This window comes from Triturus cristatus, chromosome 3_2, assembly GCF_964204655.1.
Source record: "Triturus cristatus chromosome 3_2, aTriCri1.1, whole genome shotgun sequence".
Classification (NCBI taxonomy): domain Eukaryota; kingdom Metazoa; phylum Chordata; class Amphibia; order Caudata; family Salamandridae; genus Triturus; species Triturus cristatus.
In genome coordinates this window covers 1,035,914,344-1,035,939,683 of record NC_140584.1, presented here as the reverse complement: position 1 = coordinate 1,035,939,683, position 25,340 = coordinate 1,035,914,344, and positions in this window count along the sequence as shown.

The window sequence follows — 25,340 nt, the reverse complement described above, 5'->3', positions numbered from 1 at the left end:
CAGATATTTTATGGAGTTTGGAGATGGCTTGATACACTGTTGAAGCATTATCTGGTATGAAAATGCAGCAACTGGATTGGATGACCTTGCATACCCCACCGCGGTCTGCAAGAATAACGTCTAGAACCATGCGGTTCTGCAGAGTCATAAGGCGATCCGCTTGGAGCTCAGCTGTCAGATTACTAAGGGCACCAGCCGTTACATTGACAGTGGATTCAACCACACGAGTCAGTTGTCTCAGGTTCCTACTATTGACCATAGGTCCCCAAAACGGCAGGAAACCCAAGAAGAAGTCTCCTGCTTCCTGACCGGCAGTATCCTCCTTACTAATCACACCTCTCACAACTCTGGTCTTGTGAAAGTCAGAGGCAGCAGTAAATGTCGGCGGTAGCAAGTTCGCAATATAACATGTGCCCGAGAAATCAGGGGGCAGCCATGTATATGCTCGGTCATTACAGATGAAATATGTGCCCTTGGCAGCCAAAAACGCAGGGGAAAACTGTGATGGGAAGGTGTACGTTTCAGTACAGTCACTTCTTCCCAGTTGAGCTCTAGGATTCTGACCATTACCCTGTAAGCAGAACCGACCCATGTGGGGTACGACCCAGATTGGAGATGAGATTTTTCGCTGTCTTTCACCCAGACTAATACTATACCCCGTCGCGTTCCATCCTATATAAGGTCTCAACTCTTCTTTGGGAATGGATGAGTATGCATCGATATCCCTACTCATATCGGCCACTCCTTTCATCAAAGCCTTATTATTGGTGATAGGTCTGATGGAACGCGGTTGGCGAGGGGAGTATGTATCTAGAGCATAGAGAAACATGGTTTGGAATGCCCATGACGATCCATTGTAACTATACGGCAGCACCAGGTAGGGAATACCCTTGTTAATGGTATGTGGCATTAACCCACATACCCAGCAATTGGTCGTATTCATTACCAGTTGGTGCTGGTGCAAGAGTTGGATAAACGAGTTATTTACGAACTCTGATCGTCTAGTCTGTTCGTGCTCAGGCAAAGGGTGAAAAGAGTGAGAGGAGGCAGTAGAAAGAGGTATAGGCTGTTCAGTGGGTTCAATGGGCTTTTGAGCGGAGAAAAACACAAATCCTACAATAAACATTATTATGCTACACAGTGTAAAAAGGCACAGAAAGACAAAACATTTACTTTTCATAATTTTACATATCCTTGCCTTAAAGTTCATTTCCTCAATCGGTCTCTCCATCTTAAAAAACTCCATCCTCTACTCGGGCCGCTCGAGGTGGATGAGTTTCTTCTGCTAAGGAGTACGCCTGTCAGTCCAGGGAAACGCCCTAGACCAACCAGAACCGTTGACCTAGTGTCTTCGGCCTGTACCCCAAAGTCTTGGCACCGCGACCCTTCGGCAGAACCCGGATGGTGGTTCGAAAAACAAAAATCAAGAAAGTCCTTCAGATGGGAGAGCAAAAAATGTTAAAAAGGAAATAGTGAGGAAATCTTTATTTGTCCATGGGCCTAGGTCTCAAATTATAGCGGAGACGGCCAGGTGCTGTTTGGTCTTGAAACAAAAGTTCAGGCTCAGTGGTGTCCAGTCGATTCGATGGTGGCACAGCTTCCTGCAGAATATTGTCACTCTCTTGGTCTGAAACTGTGCCTCTTAAGCGTGCATCACTGAATGGTACAAAACGAGGTACAGTGTCTGTCTCTGAGTCGGCGATACCCTCCTTGACCCACTGGTCATATGGCAGAGGCAAAGGGACTACTTTACAGTGGGTACCATGAATCCAGTGTTTCTTCCCTTTCACTCGCACTGCTGATCTTGTCGAAAGAAGAACAAGATGAGGGCCGATCCAGCGAGGCTCGTCGTTGCTCTTGCGCTGGAAATTTCGGACTAGCACCCACGTACCAGGGTTGATAGGGTGTCCAGGAGGTTCAGAGGCTTGGGAAAGAGTATCATGTACCTGTTGGTGCAAAACACGCAGTTTAACAGTCAAATCATACAGGTAATCGAGCAGTACTGGGTGCTCTATCTCACTGAACTTCATGGGCCTCGGTACACCCCATACATTGGCCGGACGGCCAAAGACAACCTCGTAAGGGCTAAGTCCCACTCGTGAGTGTATGGTCATTCTGGTGGACAGGAGTGCTAGAGGCAGAGCGTCAGGCCATTTAAGACCGGTGCTCGCCTGGATTTTGGCCAGCTTGAGCTTTAAGGCTCCATTGTAGCGTTCTACTAATCCAGCTGATTGGGGGTGATTTGCAGCGTGGAACTTCTGCTTTATCCCTAGCCCTTCACATACATTCTTCATCACTTTACCCACAAACTCACTTCCATTATCACACCACACCATTCTTGGCATCCCAAACCTAGGGAAAAACTCCTTCACAAGGGCTTTGGCTGTGGATAGGGCAGTGTTATCTTTCAGAGGATAAGCCTCTATCCATTTTGAGAAAGCACAAACAACCACCAGTACATATTTCAGGTTGTTGCATCTTTCCATGTGAATAAAGTCCAGCTGCAAAACTTCAAATGGACATGATGGGGGTGCAAAGTGACCAGCTGGAGTTGGGGTTCCCCTGCCAGGGTTGTACTTCAAGCATACTATGCAATTCTTGACCACATTCTCTGCACACTTGGGAATCCCAGCATTCTGCCATACTGGAGCCAACAACTTGCATATACCTTTCGTACTGATATGTGCCATTCCATGTGCCATAGTAACCACTGGAAGCACATATGCATCAGGCAACAACCATCGCCTATGTTCTGTCAGATCAATCCAACAACCATTCTCATCCAACTTACCCATACTTTCTCTCCACTTGCTTAACTCTTCCTCTGTGGCTTCAGCTTGAAGCGACTTCACACTCTCTATTGTGTTCTCACACATTCCCACATCATTAACCCATCTTGCGGGGCCTGCAACATACATTCTAGTCTTCACATTCTGTGCTGTTTCTCTCGCGGTCTCATCAGCAAACGCATTCCCACGTCCAACATCATCTGTGACTTTCCTGTGCGCACTGCATTTCATGATCGCAACTTGCAACGGTAGGGTCAGTGACTCAAGGAGATCATTCACCAACTTGCCATTCTGAATTTTAGCTCCATGCGACGTCAGGAACCCACGCTCCTTCCACAAACGCCCAAAATTATGAGCCACGCCAAAGGCGTACTGGCTATCTGTGTATATATTCACTCTCATTCCTTCAGACAACACACATGCTCTCGTGAGGGCGATTAATTCTGCTGCTTGGGCCGAATTATGTGGCACCCGTGCAGTTTCCACGACCGTGTGCAAAGTCGTGATAGCATATGCAGCAGTCGTGTCACCATTAGGGAGCTTGAAACATGACCCATCTACCCATAAAGTGCCATCACACTCAGTCAGGGGAGTATCTTTTAGATCTACTCTCCCTTTCGTCTCTTCTTCTGTTCTGAACAGACAGTCATGTTGCTCAATCTCATCTGAGTCTGCTGGAATTGGCAACAATGTAGCTGGATTCAGCGTATTGCATCTCTTTATGTGTATGTGATTTGCTAACAGTGTAAGTTCATAACCTGATAATCGCGCACTAGTCAAGTGTTGTGTCTTGGTCCTATTTAATAATGTGTCTACAGCGTGTGGAACCATAACAATCAATGTGTTGTCCATTACCAAACCAGCAGATTGTCGGATAGACATCGCTGCAGCAGCTGTCGCTCTCAGACAGCTTGGCAATGCCCTCGCTACAGGGTCCAAGGTTGATGAAAAATACGCGCATGGGCGCGGTCTGTCACCAAAAGGCTGTGTTAACACTGACAACGCACATCCATCTTTCTCGTGAACATACAATGTAAAAGGCTTACTGTAGTCAGGGGTACCCAACACAGGTGCTGAACATAATGCATTACGCAATTCCACAAAACTTTTCTGGCACTCTTCAGACCATGGGATAGGATTCGGTGTGTCTTTGCATGTTAAGGCTAACAAAGGTTTTGCCAATAAAGAAAAACTAGGGATCCAATGCCTACAGTATGAAGTGATGCCCAAGAAAGCATGTACTTCTCTCTGTGTTTTTGGCACACTCAACTGTGCAATGGCTTGAATTCTTTCTGGGGTCAGTTTCCTTCCCTCCTTCGATAAGAGATGACCTAAGTAGGTCACCTCTTGTCGACAATATTGCAGCTTAGAGAGAGACACTTTGTGATGGAAAGCGGATAAATGGCGCAACAGTGACAATGTGGCTTCTTTACAAATCTTCTCAGTATCCGCGGCGATCAGTAAATCGTCCACGTACTGAATCAGGATAGCGCCACTAGGTAAAACAAGTGCATCAAGCTGCGCTTTCAAAGCCTGACTGTATATGGATGGACTCTCACAGTAGCCCTGGGGAGCGCGTTTGAAGCGGAAGCTTCGGCCTCCCAGACTAAAACCAAAAATGTCCCTGCTCTCTTCTGCAATTGGGATACTAAAGAAAGCATTCTTTAAATCGATCACTGAAAACCATGCCGCAGAGGCTGGAATCATTGTTAACAAGGCAGTTATATCGGGGACAACCGGAAACTGTGGCACAACAATCTTATTAACCTCTCTAAGATCAATCACAAATCTGTAAACAGGTGGCTGTGAAGGATCCGTTCGTTTTAAGACAGGTAAAATCGGACTATTGCAAACGTTGCCTCTTGTCTCTTCAATCACACCCTTATTAATCAAGTCGCTGACAATGTCTAACAATGCTTTCTGCCCTTCATTAGAGATCTTGTACTGGGGAATACGTGGCAGTCTGACATTAGCCTTTAGAGTCACCACATATGGCGGTATCTCCAAGAGGCCCACATCATTGGGACCAGTAGCCCAAAGGGCATCCGGAAGGGATGACAATTCAGGTGGCATTGTGTTTTTAGACAAATACATTGGGGAAATTACTTTCTTGCCTAATGTAAGTTGTACTCCTGAAGGAGAACAATACAGTGTAGCGTGCAATCTTTTCAACAAATCTAATCCCAGCAAATTCTCACCACAACCTGTTGTCAGAATCAGGGGTGCTTTCAGCTCGCAAGGTCCAACAGAAAGTGACATGGGACTAGAAATCGGGTTCCTAACTGGGGCGCCAGAAAAACCTACTGAAACATTTATATCGCCAGACAAAGGTGCGCCAGGGAGTTTTGAATGCATGATTGAACTCTTTGCAGCACCAGTGTCTAGCAGAAAAGGCTCCGTTACATTTGCTGTAGTCACCTCAACATACGGTCCACTCTGATCCACTGGCACTGAAACAACTCCCTCTCTCTGTCTATGGCTGTCCTAGTAATCATTATTTTCTGCATCACCGTCCTCTGCATAATAATCATTATTATAATACTGGGCCGTATTACTAGTCGCGTTAGCTTGCTGATCAAAGCTATTGATGGTACTTTGAGGCGGCAGAGGACGCGCGTTCTGGGGAACACTTCCACGCCCTCTGCCTCTAGGAGCTTGCTGACCACCCCTACCTCTTGCGCCATACGCATTACCGTTCCGCTGCATTAATTTAGGGCAACTATATTTATAATGACCTTCCTCTTTGCAGTATGAACATTGGTTGGGACCTACAGGGACACGTGGTTGGTAATACCCATTCATTTGCTGGTTGCTCTGAAACTGTTGGGGTTGGTGATAGACACCTTGGGGTTGCCTATAATTATTCTGGCCTCCACGTGGCGGATAAGCCTGCTGTAAAAGGACCTTTGTCTTTAGTTCCTTCGTTTTCTTTTCTGTTCTATCTTTCTCGTCTTTATCTCTATTTTCATAATACTGTGCAGTAGCCAGTATTTGCGCTGAAGAAGAAACAGCCCAAGAACTTTCTGAATCTTTTAACTTTTTACACAGGTCAGGAAGTAAATTCTGCACAAACTTATCCACAAACAACCGTTGGCCACCCTCAGTACTCATATCCTGCCCACTGTGATCAATAAACGTTTCTTCAAACCTAGTAAAGAAGTCTGACACTGTCTCATCTTTCTTCTGCTTGCATGCAGATAACTTGTCCCAATTTACGCGCATCGCAGGCATTATTGTCTTCATATACGTGATGATTCTACCAGGCAGTTCAGCTACTAAAGGTTCTGGTTTCGCACCACCAGTTTGTCTAGCATCAGCAGCAACAATGTTAGCCCATGTATCCCCTAGTTCTGCATTGTGATCTTCATTACGAATTGACCCCCATAGAGGCTGTGGAACAACATTACCAAACAACATGTCTATGTCGGCCAGATTCATAATGCATGACCCTGCCGTCTGTGACAACTCTTTATAATAACCTGCTGGGTTTTTACGGGGATCAGGCAATGACTGCTTAAGCGCTAACACCTCAGAGCGCTTCCATGGAACATGTACCCAAACACGCTGGAAATGCGCTGCCACAGCGGGGTTACCACCGGCAGCTGCAACCGCTTCCTTCCATACCGGGGGAACTTCTCTCATAGGGTATTGTCGCGCTTTCACCTTTTTCCCCATAAGGACATCTTGTTCAAACAATGATTGTTGGCAATCATCATTCCTGAAGGACAATACAACCGCAACTGCTTTATCTACTCCACGGTCCACAATTATACCAGTTCCAAAATCGAACCTCACTCTACACAACTCCTGCGGGTTCGGATTTTTACCACTATCCTCCAATTCTTCACAGAGAATTTCGCACATTTTCTCAAACACATATCTCTGTTTCGGGGCATCCCATTGATGGAAAACGTTGACAACTGATTCCACATCATACAGTGAAGGAAAAACGATCCATCTACGCGCCATGTTATCTATTACCTTTTTCTCATCGGGGTTAGGCAATTGGCTACGCAATTGCTTACGCTGTAAACCAGGAGTCGCACCAGATGACTCAAAGAGAGGAGACATTAATGTAGTAACCACATTAGCTAAGCGCTGTCGCGCTGAAGGAGAAGCTGAGGCGAGAACAGGGGGAAAAACAGAGGGAAGAAAAGAGGATGTAGAGACAGGTACTGGAGTGGTGGAAGGAAGAGTGTTAGGGGAGGCAGTTGCTGAATTAGGCAAAGTCGCAGGAAGTGCGGGGGCAGTTGGAAGCACAACTGGCGGCGCTTGAGAGGGCTGCGCTACAGGGATAGGAACCGGCTGCAAAGCAGCTGGCGGTTGCGGCAAGGCTTGCAGTATATGCACTGGAGGTGGCATATTTACAAGCTGGGGAGGCGCCGTGGCAGTTTGAGCATACGGGGGTGGCGAACTCAACAAATGTGACATCAGGGAATCTTTCTCCTTTTCTTCGGACTCATTCTGCTTAGAATGTGGTAAAGCTGGGTAACATTTGTCAATCCCTAACTTGCGCTGCCTATGCAATTGCTCACTCATCTGCTCCTCTTCATTGTCTTTAAATTGTACAGCTGCTTGCATTACTGTCATACCTTTCTCTCTCTTATTCTTTTTCGCTAACTTAATTTCCTTTTGTTTGGCTTCCTTTCGCCATAAGCGGAAAGAGTCAAACATCGCCGGCCGGGCTTTCTTCTTAAACAATTTAATTTCTAAATTATCTAAAATATCGGTATCAAAACTACCATTTTGGGGCCATTTTAAAACACCATCTTTCCTGGTGTAGTGGATCCACACTTCGTTATATGCAATGGGGCCTACGCCATGTTTTACATAGAGCTCATAAGTTGGAGTTCCAACCGGAGGAACCGGACATGATTCCTCTAGCTGGAAATCTTTTCCACAACCCAAACAGAATAATCTACCAAATAGTCCAGAACCAGGCATCTTTGCTCACTAGTCTAGATCCAAACGTCAAAGGATTATCGATTACGATATTCTCGTGAATACACAAGTCCTCTGGCTTTGGCGTTTGCAAACTCCAAAGTACCAAATTACCAAATCAAACGATCCCGAAGGATACCAAAAACAAATGGGAGACGCTCCACTTATACTTAACTGAATATTGCTGATCGATGGCGTCACCAGAAGACTCTCTCGATTGTTTCGCTCTCTCAGATTCGTCAAGGGTCCAAAACAGGTCGATTAATCAGGGCAGCAGTCCTTCGTAGCCGTCGAGACGCGGAGAACCTCGCAGAAAAGGCTTTCAGACCACGTCGACATGCAGGGGTCGATGAAGTGGCGGCCTTCCTCCGGAATTTCCACACGAAGCTCCTCACGAACCTCTGGCTTGGACTGGTACCGCTGAAATCGTCCCGAGTTGGGCGCCAAACTGAAGTACTGGGTATTTTAGACCCAGCGGTGCAGGGGCACACACCCTATGACTTCTGGGTTCACCCTGTTCCGGACCTACAGAAACACAGAGTCTTCTGGGTGAAGTCAAAGAATCGTTTATTGGCTGCAGACCAACGACAGGTATCCTAGAAGTACAACAGCGTGTATGTTCTCAGGAGACTGCTGCTAATCATAGGAACGGACATCATCTTAAATACCCTTTTCCTTGCCTCAAGCATACATTCCTAGGTTTTATGATACGGCAATATACAAGTGTACATTACAAAGAAAAGGCAGAGTCATGATGACCATCCCACATTCCAGTTCGGCCAGCCCACAATGATTTACACAGTAAGGTTCAGATCCCACATTGGATGTCAATAGACCCCCCAATAAACATGAGCATCTCCTGTTTTGGGAAACAAGTCATAAAGCAGGAACAAGCAGGTGTGGAAGAGATTAGCCGGAGGATTGTGTAGAATGAAAGGGTTTTATGACGGGTCAAACCCTGATGCTAATCACAGGTGGACGGAGGAAGGGGAGCTCGTGAGACCGGTTTGACCTGGGGCAGCAGAGCCAGCTGCCCAGGTCACAGAGAAGTTAGAGGGAAAGCCCATGTACTGTGAGGCCCGTATTTACTCCATTATAGCCTATGTGAGGGCAATGACAAGATGGCCACTGCTTCCAAAATGGAACCCGCGTAGTGAAGCTGAATAACGTGTACACAGTGCATTCATAGCTAGAACGATATATAAAGCACTCGTACATGCCGCATTTACCATTTGCGGTTTGCTAATACCAAGATAGACAGGGGTAGGGCCCTGTCCCCTACGCGGTCCCGAATATTAAAGTACGACAACCTGTTGTAGGTAATACCAGTTAACTCGGTCAAAAGCTTTGGCCGCATCAAATGTAAAAACTGTTAGAGGTACCTTCTCATGTACAGCAATGTCGATGGTTCCTATCAGTTGGTGAGTGAGATCATGCACGTGTCTACCTCTAATAAAGCCCTTCTGATCCTCATGAATAAGCTTATCAGCAAGAGAGACAAGCCTTTTTTCTAAAACCTGAGTAAAGATTTTATAGTCAACATTAAGAAGCGAAATAGGCCTGTATGATTCGCAATAGGTAGGGTCTTTGCCAGGTTTTAAAATCAGGGTAATCGTTGCTTCATTCCAAGATTTTGGGATTGGAGAGCCTTCAAGGAAGATAGTATTAAACAAATCAGTCAATTTAGGTCCTAAGTAATCTTTTAGGGCAATATAAAATTCATTTGGCATAGCATCGGGTCCTGCTGCTTTGCTCTTTTTAAGATTATTTATTACATCTATAACTTCTTTCTGTGTGATTGGAGCATTTAAAGTTTCACAGGAATCCGCATCTAATTTTGGGGTTTGTGACTTGATTAAATAGGCGTGAACTGCTGAGGGCGGAGGTGCTAGATCCTCCTCGTATAATAGCTGGAAGAAATGTTCAAATGCTTCTTCAATGCCTAACTTATCTTCTACTATCTGACCCCTGTTTCCTTTATGAATAGCAGTTATCTTATTTCTATTAGAGTCAGTCTTAAGCTTCCAGGCTAAAAGTTTACCACTATTCTCTCCCCATTCATAATTTGACAAAGAGCTAGCTTGCCATTTCTTCCGTATCTTTTCCTCCAGAAACAGGGACAGATCTTGCTTTTGGTTCATGATTTCTTTTTTCAGAGTGTTTTGGTCATCTTCTGAAATTGAAAGTTCTAGCTCTACTTGTTTCTCTAATAATTCAGCTTCTAGCCGTGAAATTTTGAGACGCTTCAGTTTATTTTTGCCTGATGCTATGCCAGCTAGTGTTCCTCTAATAACAGCTTTATAAGCTTCCCACACTATCATTTCTGAGACTTCACCCACACTATTTTCCTTAAAGTAGTTCTCCGTTGTCTTCCTTAGAGTGTCATTGACTTGTAGATCTAATAGGAGTGTCCGGTCTAAAGTCCACCTTCTTTCACTCTGAGGTAATTCATACTTTATAACTAACTGGACCAGGGAGTAATCTGATAGGTGTGCGGGTGAATGATAAACTCTCCTAACTTTATTACTTAGGAGTTTATCAACTAAAAAGAAATCTATTCTTAAAGCGTGGCCATATCTATAGTTCCTGAAGGTAAATTTATTAGATTGATCACCTCTGGAGTTCCATATATTAACTAGGTCCAGATCTTCTTTGAGCCTAATCAAGCATTGTCGCATTCTAGGCAGATTGAGAACTCTACCGGGTGGATGTCTGTCTTTCTTTGGCTCTAGCAAGATCAATCAATCAATCAATCAAAGGCATTTGTATAGCGCACTGCTCACCCGGAGGGTCTCAAGGCGCTGGGGGGGGGAACGCTACTGCTCGAACAGCCAGGTCATGAGTTGCTTCCTGAAGGCGAGATGGTCTTGCGTTGTCCGGAGGTGGATGGGGAGGGAGTTCCATGTCTTGGCTGCCAGGTAGGAGAAGTATCTTCCTCCAGCGGTGGCTCTGCGGATGCGGGGGATGGTGGCGAGAGCGAGGCTGGCGGAGCGGAGCTGGCGGGTGGGCTTGTGGAAGGTCAGGCGGCTGTTGAGGAACTTGGGACCCAGGTCGTGCAGGGCCTTGTGTGCGTGGGTGAGGAGTCGGAAAGTGATTCTTTTGTTGACGGGGAGCCATTGCAGGTCTCTCAGGTGTCCGGAGATGTGACTGTGTCGGGGGATGTCCAGGATGAGTCGTGCTGAGGCGTTCTGGATCCGTTGGAGTTTCTTCTGGAGTTTGGCGGCGGTGCCGGCATAGAGGGCGTTCCCGTAGTCCAGCCGACTGGTGACGAGGGCCTGGGTGACCGTCTTCCTGGTCTCGGTGGGGATCCACCGGAAGATCTTTCGAAGCATGCGCAGGGTGTTGAAGCATGAAGACGAGACGGCGTTGACTTGTCTGGTCATCGAGAGGGAGGAGTCCAGGATGAAGCCTAGGTTGCGTGCGTGGTCCGTTGGCTTGGGGGTGGCTCCCAGGGCGGGGGGCCACCAGGAGTCGTCCCAGGCGGAGGGTGATGATCCCAGGATGAGGACCTCCGTCTTGTCTGAGTTCAGTTTCAGGAGGCTGTTCTTCATCTATTCGGCGACGTCTTTCATCCCTTCGTGTAGGCTGGCTCTGGCGGCGTCCGGGTCGCTGGTGAGGGAGAGGATCAGCTGGGTGTCGTCGGCGTAGGTGATGATCTTGAGGTTGTGTTGACGTGCGATGGTTGCGAGGGGGCTCATGTAGACGTTGAAGAGGGTGGGGCTGAGCGATGACCCTTGTGGAACGCCGCAGATGACTTCGGTGGCCGCTGACCGGAACGGGGGGAGGTGGACTCTCTGGGTTCTTCCGGCGAGGAATGAGGTGATCCACTCCAGAGCCTTCTCCTGGATGCCGGTGTTGTTCAGGCGCTGTACCAGGGTGCGGTGGCAGACAGTGTCGAACGCTGCGGAGAGGTCCAGGAGGATGAGGGCCACAGTTTCCCCGTTGTCCATTAGGGATCTGATGTCGTCTGTGGCTGCGATGAGGGCGGTCTCCGTGCTGTGGTTGGCTCGGAAGCCGGATTGCGAGTGGTCGAGGGATCCGTTGGTCTCGAGGAAGGCGGCTAGCTGTCTGTTGACGGTCTTCTCGATGATTTTGGCAGGAAACGGGAGGAGCGAGATGGGGCAGTAGTTCTTGAGGTCGGAGGGGTCTGCAGTTGGTTTCTTCAGCAGGGCACTGATCTCGGCGTGTTTCCAGCACTCCGGGAAGGTGGCGGTGTTGAAGGAGGCGTTGATGATGTCGCGGAGGTGGGGTGCGATGATGTGGTCGGCCGTGTTGAAGATGTGGTGTGGGCAGGGGTCCGTAGGGGATCCGGAGTGGATGGTGTTTATTGTGCGTGTTGTGTCTTCGGTGCTGACTGGGGTCCAGGTGCGGAGGGTGGCGGTGGGGGGCATCGGTGCGGTGGTGGGGTTCGTGGTTGGTGGGCCGAAGCTGTTGTGAATGTTGGCGATCTTGTCGTGGAAGAAGGCTGCGAGGGAGTCGCAGAGGTCTTGCGAGGGAGTGATGTCATTGTTTCTGGCGTCGGGGTTGGAGAGCTCTTTGACGATGCTGAAGAGTTCCTTGCTGTTGTGGGTGTTGTTGTCCAGTCGTTCCTTGAAGGCTGTCTTCTTTGTGGCGCGGATCAGTTGGTGGTGTTTGCGGGTGGCGTGTTTGAGGGCCGTCATGTTGTCTGTGGTCTGGTTGGTGCGCCAGGTGTTCTCCAGGGAGCAGCAGTTCTTCTTGGAGGTGATGAGCTCGTCGGTGAACCAGGAGGCTTTCTTGCTGCCGCGTCTGCTGGGGGGGTTCTTCTTCAGTGGTGCGAGGGCGTCTGCGCAGTTGGTGATCCACTGTGTGAGGTTGTTGGCGGCTTCGTTGGGGTCCGTTGAGATGGTGGGGGGGTTCTGGCTGAGGAAGGTAGTGAGCTGGTCGCCGGTGATCTTGTTCCAGCTCCTGCAGGGGGCTTGTTGAGGGTGGTGGTGGGTCGTCGTTTTACTGAAGCTGAAGTGGACGCAGCTGTGGTCCGTCCACTGGAGATTGGTGGAGTGGCTGAAGGTGATGTATTTGCTGGATGAGAAGACTGGGTCAGGCGTGTGGCCGGCGTAGTGGGTGGGGGTGGTTACCAGTTGCTTGAGTCCGAGGTTGGCCAGGTTGGTCAGCAGAGCAGTGATGTTGCGGTCCTTGTTGTCCTCCAGGTGGAAGTTGAGGTCCCCCAGGAGGATGTAGTTGGTGGAATTGATGGCGTGCGGGCTGACGAAGTCTGTGATGTCTTCACTGAACTGTGTGCATGGTCCCGGTGGTCTGTAGACGAGGGTGCCTCTGAGCGTGGTCTTGGGGTCGGTGTGTATCTGGAAGTGGAGGTGTTCGGCGGAGGTGAAGGTGTCATCGGAGTTGGTCGTGATGCGGATGGTGTTCTTGTGGATGATGGCGATGCCTCCTCCTGTCTGGTTGACCCGGTCCTTCCTGGTGATTTTGTAGCCTTCCGGGACGGCGATGGCGACGTCGGGCGCTGAGGAGGCGTTCATCCAGGTTTCCGTCGGGAAGGCGATGTCTGGTGCTGTCGAGTCGAGGAGGTTCCAGAGTTCGACGGCATGCCTGTGAACGGAGCGGGTGTTGAGCAGGATGCACATCAGGTGTTTGTTGCTGGGGCTCGGTTAGGCAGGTGCGGTGTTGGGTCGGAGGCCGGTGAAGCGGCAGGTCAGGCAGGTGAAGGGTCCGTGGGTGCGTCTCGGCGTGGCTCGGTAGCAGGCGGTGTTTCGGCCGGCGTTGAGTGCGTGGAGGGTTTTGGCGTCGTAGATGTGCAGGGTGTGCTGGCGAGGGCGAGGACCAGGGGGTCTGGCGCTGGGTGCGGTCCAGGCGCGGACGGGCGCAGACGGGCTTACCTTTGGGGCACCTTCGACGCTCAATCGGCGCTCCCGCTGCGCGCGTCCGCTGCGTGGTCGCTCTGGGGGCGTTATAAGTAAGGAGCCGGGAGGGAGGAGCAGCTGGGTGGCGGGAGCGGGGCGGCGAATGGAATCACAAGGGGGCGGGGCCGCAGGGAGGCAGCGACGGGAAATTCCAAGAAGCAGCGGGCAGCGGGAAATTCCCAGGAGCAGCGGGAAATTCCCAGGAGCAGCGGGCAGCGAGCGAAGGAATCTGCAGGCAGGAGGTGGCAAAGGCAGGCAGGAGCGGCAGCAGTGAGTGGGGGCGACCAAGCCCTGTGGAGGGCTGAGCGGTCACACTCTGTGGTCCCCTACGGTCCCCTTAAGTAAGGAGCCGGGATGGAGGAGCAGCTGGGTGGCGGGAGCGGGGCGGCGAATGGAATCACAGGGGGTGGGGCCGCAGGGAGGCAGCGGCGGGAAATTCCGAGAAGCAGCGGGCAGCGGGAAAATCCCAGGAGCAGCGGGCAGCGAGCGAAGGAATCTGCAGGCAGGAGGCGGCAAAGGCAGGCAGGAGCGGCAGCAGTGAGTGGGGTGACCAAGCCCTGTGGAGGGCTGAGCGGTCAAGATATTAAAGTCACCTCCCAGTATAATTGGTAAATGTTGCAAAATCAGCTGTACGTACAGGGACTGAAGGGGTACAGGATCATCTATGTTGGGGCCGTAGTAGCCCGCTACCAAAAATGAACTATCCCTATATTTTATAGCTGCTATGGCCCACCTTCCTCCTGAATCTACAATCTGACTGACCAACATTAAATGTGGAGATTTTTTAATTATAATGGCTACACCCTTAGTATTACTTAATTGGTTTGTGCACACCGACTCTCCAATCCAAGTCTCATACTTTATAGTTTCAAGCCATTCTTCTCTAAGGAGATGCGTTTCCTGTAAAATAATTATATCCATGTTTAGATGTCTGAGATATACAAAAAGTTTTTGTCGCCGCCTTCTCATTCTTAACCCATTCACGTTCCATGTCGCTAATTTTAAGTCACCCATTGATATTAAGATGTTCCTTGCTTTTGGAGCTCAGCCCTCTTGCTTTACCATTTGCATATCGGACAAATATTTTTTTCATTATTTTTACCCCTATGCTCCCCACCCAAAAACAAACAAAATGTGTAAAAAAAATTATAAACATACGTGTACCCCCACCCTGGAGAACCCAACCCTTTGTCATGGGCAAACCTTGTTGCCCAGTTGGAGAACCACAATTGGAGGCATATTTAGATTAGAAACAATAAGGCTAAAAGAAAAAAACTACTTATCCCTATTAGACTTCATACGTTCCAGAAGGAGCTCCACTTCCTTTGGGTCTCTAATATTATGGGTTTTGTTGCACCATATTATACGTAAGAGAGCTGGAAATTTCATCTGTAGAGTGGCTCTTTCCGCCCTGAGATCTGGCATATATTTCCTAAGGCCCATTGTCTATCGGCTGTCGCCTTTGAAATATCCGAGCAAATTTTATAGTTATACCCATCTTTAGACAGGATACCAGAGTTTAACGCCTTATTCAAAATGCGTTCTTTTACTGAATAGGATTTAAAATTTACTAGAATTCTGCGCGGGTTTTTCTTATCCCTATTAAGTCTGAAGGGGTCTCTATGGGCCCTTTGTATGTCTTCATCCAAATCTTTTCTGGGCAACTCAGGAATGAAGTCTTTTAGGAGATCTACTACAAAGGTCCTTATATTCTGACCTTCTTGACCTTCAGGGACATTTAATAAACGTAAATTATTTCTCCTAGAGTTATTTTCTAGAATCTCGATTTTTTTCACGAAGTTCTCTCTCTGTGGCCGCTGCCTTTTCGATGTTGCTTTAGCAAAGCTTAACCTCATCTTTAATTTGTTCCATGGCAGTTTCTACTATCACAACTCTGTCTACCAGTGCATTGACTTTCGTCTCTAGAGCCTCACAAGTAGTCTGAATTTTTTCCTGATTTTTTTCGGATTTAGCAAATCCCATTTTCATCTCCTTTAATAGTGAGGCCACTAGGTCGCCTATGTCCCCCCTAGTGGGAGTGTCCGTGATTTGATCGCCACTTTGTCCTGCGCTGAAATTGCCAGAAGTTAAAGGTGGTTGATATCCCTCAGATTGTGGGAGCCCTTCAGGTACATTTCCGCTATTGAGGTCAATCTCATCTCCCACTTCATTTAACATAAGAGCTTGATATTTGTTAGGTGACTCCAATGCCATCAGTGAAACTGAGGGTAGGGGTGAAGGCATTATAATAGGTGGACCGCTCTCTAATACCGGCTTATCTTGGACTTTAAAAAAGGAGCGCAATGAGGGGGTGATTGTTAGGTTTAAACCCTTCTTCGATTGCTCCTTTTTTGCTGTTTTTGCCGCCCTTGTGGAGACCACCGCCATATTGATAGTTTTAGTAATTGGAGTCCTCTGTTCTCTACTTGTAAGTTTAGGTAAGCCTTTAGCCTGTGATGTACATAAGGCTTCTTCTTGTTCCTGTCCAAAAATCAAATCGGAGGTTTTACCAGATGGGTCGAAGACTTCACCCCCTACTTCACCTACTACAGACACCAGGAACAACTCCTGGGTATCCTTTTCTATAGAGCTTGAGGTGCCATTAGCGTCGGTGAGTTTTCAATTAAGATTCTTACCCCCTGAAGGTGATGCAAATGACTTGGTTATGGAGGTGGCCCTCTTCTTGCCGCGACCCTTTTTCCGAGTTGGATTCATACAAGCCTCCCCAAAGTTAGATGAGTGGGAGTGGGAATTAGTCAGACAAGTATTCTTAAACCTATTCAAGTTATTTCGGAGGTATCAGCCGGAGGTGAGATTTAAAGACCTCCAAGAGCACTCTGGGGATTGTAAAAACCTTTGCGGAGGCCCCCGAAAGACTTGCCTTGATGTAACCCCTCGTAAATGTTGGTATTTATAGGCTGCCTTTACCCAAAAAACCATCAGTTTTTTATTGTTTGATGTTTCCGTGGAGTTGTGGAATTATGGAGCAGCTGTCTCTGAATGGCCCCCGTGTGCCTAAAAGGAGCAAGGGGAACAAGGGGGACAAGGGGAGCCCTACTCCTATTCCGGGTAATCCACCCAGACTCTAGTAGATTTCAACCTATTCACTTCAAACGCTGCAGCAGCCTCGCAAAAAAAAAAAACACTCCCTCTCAAGCTGCTCTCAGCTTACTTTCAGCTGTGTCTCCCTTCGTCAGATGAAGCTGCATAGCAGTCGAAGGGATCCACTCACCGATGATCCGCCAACCAAGGCCGCCCCCGCTCACCCTCTCTCACACCACACCACTGCCTCCAAGCGTCACCAGAGAGGACGGGCGGGGCTCCCCTGGCGCGAGCACTCCGAGTCTCCACCGCTGTGAGCCGCACTACCCCCGCCGGCACAGCCCGCCGGCACAGCCCAGCAAGATCCCCAGTGCCGTCCCTTGCCGCCGAGCCGCAGAAAGTCTGCAGAAAGCCCCGAAAAGCGCTCGGAACCACTCCTGGGCCTCTCCCGAGCCACTCGCGGTAAGGAAAGTAGCCTAAACTGAGCCTTAACACGAAAAATCCAAAACATAATGCCGGTCAATTGTGGAGCTCGCGACCTAGGCGTTCAGCCGGCCGCCATGTTCTCCCGTTTATTCTTGCATTTATTAACGTGGGTGAAACTTAGTTAGATTGCTAATGGTCTTGATTAGGTTAACTGGGAGATACCTGAAAGTATCACTAGACGCGGTAATACGGCTGGTGCATAGTCATTAATTATACTGATATTTTAGCAGGGTAGAGGGATTCTGGTACTTAGTGCTGGATTCTATTTTCACTTATCGAAACTACATCAGGTTTCACTTTCATTTCTTGTTTGCAAGTATTTTCATTCAGTATCGGGGCAAACACCGCTGAATCAGAAACAGATGCCCTATATAAAAATAACAGCCATAAGATGTGTCAACTATAGATATATAGAGATTATTTCAGTATTCCTTCATCCGTTCATGTTAACAAAAGAGGAATGCAACTTTTAATTTCTTTTATCTAAAAGCGGTGGTATTTTCCAGAATTAAAGGTATGTTTTAGTACGAAAACAATATGTGTTATAAGTTATCACCTATCCCCATGCCAAGCAAAATGCTCCCAAGGGACATGTCGATGTACTCATGGTGTCAATGCTCAGTGGATCTACTTCACTTGATATTGATTCTATTAAAGTACAGGTTTTGTTGCAACGGCACATCGTCTGTGTTTGTCCCGCCACAACTTTATATAATTATATAAAGCGCTAGCACGTCAACGGATTTCTGTAAATAAAATATATATATTGTGATCTACGGGCCACATGTACTAACCGCTATCAGATTTTATGGAGCACCACTTGTATATATATATATATCTCCATCTAATATGCTTACTTTAGTATATATAGCGCGACAATTTTATGAAGAATTTCTTCTATGCCGAGTATATGCTCGAGTAGATGACTTGTCTGCGCTTGTGGGGATAATGTATCTCACTAGAAAGAATGGATTGGAAACGTATGTTATTACGATGTTATATCCACGATTAACTTTTACATATGCTAGATTCTAAGTGACTAATTGTTACCTTAATATAAGTTTCTTGGGCCATGATTTCGGTTGCTGCAATGCACTCCTCACATCCAAGACGCCATCACAGAATCGGCGCGTTTGTGTGCTCCATTTAAAGGTCTCGCGTAAATCACCATTATCCAATTAACAAGGTTTGATGACAGCAAAGACGGACTTGCTGGCGTTTCAAACGGTCGCCATCTTTAAGTTCCTTCGATATCGAATATATATTTGTTGTAATCTGTATACTTTGACATTTCTAGTATCATAACAGAAAATGGAGTATACAAAAATCATTATGCCAATATGGTTGGTCTTAATGATCCATATATGTATATGTTGATTCATTGGGATTAATACTAGACAGCGAAAAGGGGCTAAGCCTACATACTCGTAGTTGCCATTTTTGAATTTCACCGCACCAATATTGTGAAGAGTTTTGTGGATATCTGTTTAAATAAACATGGGCAGATATTGAAATTAAGTCCAGGTTTGTATTTACAGTGCCATTCCATTCTTAGAGTAGACAGATTAGACGTACTAACGTTTTTCTGTTTTTGAAGATCCTGTATCAATACCATCATAGCATTGATAATTCTGATGACATTTCGTACCTTCTTTTAGATTCAAGAATGCGGATATTCTAATTTTATATGTATCCCATTTTGAGATACCACAATTGGTATTATGCATAAATGTATATCGTATAGTCAACCTTACTAATTCAGTTTTTAGATAAAATACAATGATTAAGGGATTAAATCAACTGACTAGATGGCAGTATAGTTTAATTCTTACAGAACTATGATTTACGTTAATCTATGTGCTCAAATGATATATTTTTTTAAATTATATAAGAAGGCGGATCTTTATGACCATAGTCCATACAGCAGATTCTTAACTGACTTTTCATGACATGACAATGATGATAAAGATTAACATCATTGTATCTGGCAATTGTAATGATGCAACTCAAATCTATTACTAGATTGTCGCACAGATATTTAGATAATCGCATTTTCGCAGGGGATATCTAAATTCAATCCCTTGTTTGCAGTGTCAAGTAGAAAAATCCAATACACCTCGCGTTTTTTTCTTACGTTGTCTTCGCATTGTCCTTCTCTTGTTAAGATTTTTTCAAGTATAAACCAACGTATATCATCGGCAGTATGGTTATTCTCTATGAAATGAGAAACCATAGGTGAGGTTACTTTTTTGGTTCTTATTGCTGACCTTCAGTAAGTCTAACACTAAGGGGCTGACTCCGATTCCGGCCGCAAAACTAACCGACCGACACGGATCCAGACGGAACACCGACCGACACGGACCAGCGCCGTACGACCTGTGCAGTACGATGCAACATGTGTGAATTACAACCCACACATACGGAATAGAAGTTGTACGACCGAGCCGTAAGGAAAATAGTGATCCGGACGGAAAACCGACACGATTTTCACCGACCCACACGAACCTGGAATGAACTCGACCGACCCGAACCCGCGATGTACGATTATCACAGTACGATGCAATGCGTGTAAAACCAGACCGACTCGCACGGAGACCAAGCCGCACGACCGACACGTACAGACAACCGTGCACACAAGCAATAGAGACCGCCGCGAACGACGTGTACCAAACACAGAAGACAGGCAGCATGAACGACGCGGAGAAGCCCGCACGAGACAACAGCAGCGTCCGTTTCCATCACATGAACGTCTCCTTCATGCCTACAAAACACAAAGGAAAAAAGACAAAAAAAGGACCAAACAAGCAATGACAAAGCCAATAAATACCAACAAAAAAAATCATGGGACAAAGACACACCCATAACTCCAACTATATAAAGGACTACAATCACTACCATCATCCCTTGCAAACAGGAGACACAGCCAGCAGCAAACACCAGTACACAGCAACCACAGACACGCTCACAACTCACCCATCACACAACTCACACACCATCAGCACCTCATACAAAAGCACACACACATACACACAGCAAAACCAACACCAACCCACCATCACTTGCACCCTCAGACACACATCCCCCACCACCACCACTACCCATCACCATGCCTCCAAAGCAGAATCCAAAGTTCACAGATAGTGAGTTAGAAGTGTTGGTAGACGAGATCATCAGAGTAGAGCCACATTTGTTTGGTACATTGGTTCAAAGGACCCCCATCTCACAGAAAACCAAGATGTGGGCGAGGATTGTGGACAAGGTGAACGCACAAGCACCAGCAAGGCGCACAAAGGACGACATCCAGAACAGGTGATATGACGTGCGCAGGAGGGTCAAGAAACTCATCGAAAAAGATCACACCCTGAGTCAGTGCACCTGCAGTGGCCCTCCTGCCAAACCAGTCTACTTCAGGACCTGGGAGGAGAAGGTGCGGGACATCCTACCACCAGAGAGCGTCCATGGCCTAACACACATCCCAGAGCCTGGTGAGTACAGAAACAACATACCCAAGATTGTGTGGCAAGGGGACAGTGAAACCATGCACCCCAAGCAAAGCTACACTAGCCAATAGATAATCAGCCCAAGATGTGTATGCCAGTCAGACACACACAATACCTGCCATCTCATAGTGACTGGGGACTGTGTCATGACATGCACCAACCTACAAACAAATAGAGAAAGCCAGTGGCACTAAGCCAAATAGTCCCTGCCAGACAGTTTGACACCACAAACACACCACCTCACAGTGCAGCTGACTGTCAGAAGGAATAGTGGGCATGCAGGTGAAGTGAGTGTAGCCAAAAGCATGATGGGGCCTGTAGTCACAGATAACGCACACCCTCCTGATTGGCCCATCAAGACCTCTCTGAAACATGCCCACATCACAGGGAGTGGAAAATGACTGACAAGATGGCTGACACTGGGTCCTGCTGTGGGGAGCACAAGGCCCTGCTAGGGCTTTTGTGCAAATCAGAAGCAGGACACCACTGACTGACATCCTGAAAGACAACTTGCACGCCCTACAATGGAAGCACGTTTCATGATGGGAAGGAGAACTGACAGCCCTGACCAGACTACTCAGCATAGGGAGACACCCCCCCCTTCAACACAAACTCCACACAACTCACCGGGTACAATGCATTGACACACACCTCATTGAAATATCAGCAAAAGATACCCCGTACTGGGTGCTGCTGTGTGAAGCACAGGGGCTCACTTGGGACTTGTAGCCAAGCAAACACCAGGACTACACAGTCAGCCATCTTGCCATTGCTGTCACACTTCCTCACAGGGAAGCAGAGTCAAGAGGGAGGAAGCTGGGAAGGGGGGTGTAGCCAAGAGAAGGATGGGAGTCGCAGTCACAGACAACCTACACCCACCCACATGGCCCAGTAAGATCAAACTGAAACATACTTGCCTCACAGGGAGTGGGAAGAGACTGACAAGATGTCTGACACTGGGCTCTGTTGTGGGGAGCACAAGGCCTTGCTGGGAAATGGCCAACAACAATATCAAACTCTGTCTGTGACAAGCTTGGAAAAAGCAGTGTACAGGCAGGCATCTGTTTGAAAAGTAGAAAATGTCATGTTTGTGAACCAACGATGCATGTAGAAACATAAATCACATTGTGTGTCTCTTCCAAACACAGGTGGTGCTGGGCACCCAGCACCAAATGACGAGGATACCCAGTCCCAGACTCTGGTGGACACTGAGCTCTCTGGTCTGACTCTCTCGTTGTCCTCTTCGGATGACGACGACCAACCTGGCCCCTCCGGTGTGAGCCATCATGCAGCACCAGCAGCATCAACATTTGCCCCCCCGGTACCCACGCCTCCAGCATCTGGACACCGACAGGGCACACCCGCCAACACGGACAGACCAAGGACAATCAACACCCACAGCACAGGGACACAGGACCCCCCGGAAGCTACAGCCAACACCACCAGCAACACCACCCAAGGGGTCCCAGTGTCACCTGTGCGTACCACCGCTGGTCCTGCCCGTGTGGAGAGGGGTGCTGGGAGGGGTGGGAGGCACAGGGCACACCTTGCAGAGGGGTCTGGACTGCATGATGACCCTCAACTGGCACGCATCTTAGATGCGTACCAGGATAGCACCGGAGGATTTGGCCAGGTAGTGGGGATCCTCAAGGACATGCAACACGAGCAGGTCGCCCACCATGCCCGCATAGAGACCAAGTGGGATGACATCACTGCGGTGCATTGGGACATACTACAATGCCTCTGCCAGATCAACACCAACCTGTCCACACCCCCCTGTGTGCCCACAACATCTGCCGCAACACCATCTGCCAGCGCCACAGGGAGGGAGGAGGACTCTGGCGGAGAGTCCCCTGCACCGCAGAGGCCTGCACATGAGGATCCCCCCCCCTGGAAGAAGAGGGGTCGTCCGAAGAAGGACATGTGAGAGGCAGATGTCCCAGCACATCCCCCAGGGCCTCCAAACCTGTTCTGGACAATGTTCCTTGTGCGCAACCCATTCACCTTGTCCAATCACACACAACTCGCCCACATGACATGGAGGGTTCATGTTGGGCCAATGTATCAAATGACTCTGGACTTTACTCTGGACATTTCATCTACCAGCACTTCCAACTCCAATGTGAACTTTGGATTCCCAAACCACTGTACAGCACCCACCATCATGTGCACTTCCCTCACACATGTTTGTAAATAAACTCACCAGTACACCATACTTGCCTCTGTTGTGATTCCAACTTGTCATGTTCAGGGAGATGTCGATCTGCTACACAACACAGTGCATGCCAAATACTGCAACAATGTGACCAACGTAAGATGAGTCATGGGGATGTGATACATGTGAGGGAGACACACCACTATGGCAACACAAAACATACCCACCATGGCCATGTTACTCATCACACACAATGATGTTGACCAGAAACACACTGGCATGCACAGACACAACACCAAGCCCAGTCAGTGGTAACAAGTCAACAGGTGAGGTAAGCAGAAGTCACTCAGATGTGGGAAGAGTGACAACGCACATAACAAAGCGTAGCACAGGTTCATTACACATCAGCAACACCTTTATTCCACACTAGTTGCACGGTAATTCTACGTAACAGTGGACACACGCTCACAATGTGTTGGAGAATGGAAGTCCAGGAATGCGGGGTACATCAGTTGATGGGAATTGTCAACTTCCACACTGGTGTTGGGGGTCACACAACAGGCAAAGTACCCTGGGAAGGACAGACAAGATACAGTCAAAAGCACAGAAGAACAGGAGAGAAATGCAATAAACATGCACAAAACATGTTGCAAAACACCTACACAAACACTAGTTAGCAGTACTACCCTATTGTGGAGTACACACCAGCTGAATGGACACATCACAGCACACATCCAGTCAAGTGGCACACAGACACACTCAGACAGCAACAGAGCTGGCTCAACACATTCCAGGCTACCTCCATACATTCACATAACAACCCTGGAAACTCACATTCAGGTGAAGAAGTTGTTGATGAGCTTGGAGCGGACGTCACCATCATCATCACTGGCATCTTCGCCCAGGCCGGGATCCTCAACAGGTGCTGGACGGTGGTCGTCATCATCGTCATCCTGGATGAGAGGCACCTATGGGAGGGCCCCTCCGGTCTTGTCCAGGCAGCGAATGCGGCTTTTCAGGAGGCCGAATGTTCGCTCAATCACCCTCCTGCTCTGACCATGTGCCTCATTGTAGCACAGCTCAGCTGGTGTCACAGGGTTCCTGAGGGGTGACAGCAACCACAGCATGTTGGGGTATCCAGAGTCACCTACACACACAAAAATGAACAAGTAGCAGAGTGTTGTAGGAGTGCGGAATACAACAGTGAAAAACACATACAATGAGAAACAGTCAGTACACACCGACAAGCCAGGCACGCTGAGCTGGCATCTGTGACATCAGCGTTGCAATGCGACTACTCCTCATAATGTAGGCATCATGCGCCGAACCAGGGAACAGTCCACACACGTGTGATCGACATGTCAGCAAGACAGACCACCAGAGCATTGATCGAATGGTAGTGCTTCCTGTTCCGGTATGCCTGCTCATGTGTCTGTGGTGGTATCAGGGCAACATGTGTCCCATCAATAGATCCGATGACGTTCGGCATCCTCCTCAGTGTATAAAAGGCATCCTTAATTTCAGGGAGTTCATCTGGGCTCGGGAACTTGATATACAGGTCAAGGAATTGTAACATCCCCTCCAAGACACCGCGTAGCACTCGACTAAACATCGTTTGCGACATACCACCAGCAGTAGCCACAGTGTACTGGAAGGTACCAGTAGCAAAGAAGTGCAGGACTGCCATCACCTTCACCTCTGGGGTCAGTGCTGTAGGGTATGTCCGGCCAGGTAGCAGATGTGGCGCCAACTGCTCTGCCAACTCCGCAATCAGTGGCCTGGTGAAGCGGTACCGTCTGATGCAGTCGCGTTCCTGCATGGTTGCAAGGTCTGGGAACGGACGATGGACAGCTGGTGCCCTGCAGTACAGAGATGCACAAAGGAAGATTGTCAGTACATCCACCCATGTAGCCATGACCACGATCACTATTACATACTAGTTCATGACATTACACAATGTACTGAGGTGTGTGCTGTTGGGCATGGACACATATGTCACCTACAAGACCAGCACCTCACATCTCAATTCCACATGTCCACGTGAGTCCCATGTAGTGCAATGGGCCAATCATCTGGCTGTGTCACCCAACCTATGTGCTGCTGCAACGTTAAAAAAACACACCCCAGTGGCAATTGAGGCCTCATGTCTCCCAGGCATCACAGCTCTTTGCCATGCAGAAACCCAGTCTCCCTGTATTGCCACATCAACACAGCAATGGACATGGTGTAGCACGTACACACCACAAGGCAAGCGTAAGTCCCACAGGTAGTGGCCACTGTTGTTCCTGCCGGCCCTACATGTACGTCTCTTAGAAACACACCCCATCAAGGTTGATGCATATACCACATGGATGTGGAGGCTGTCACCCATTGGTAACATGTGATCAGACACATCTGAGACACAACATGCACACAGACTATGGGTGTACATCAGTATTGGGGCTACAGGTCTCACTGTGACGTACATGCCATCACCCCCAGGACTCAGGGTGTATGTGACATGTCTTAAACCTATCCAACCTGACACTGTGGCCTTGACTCATGCCCA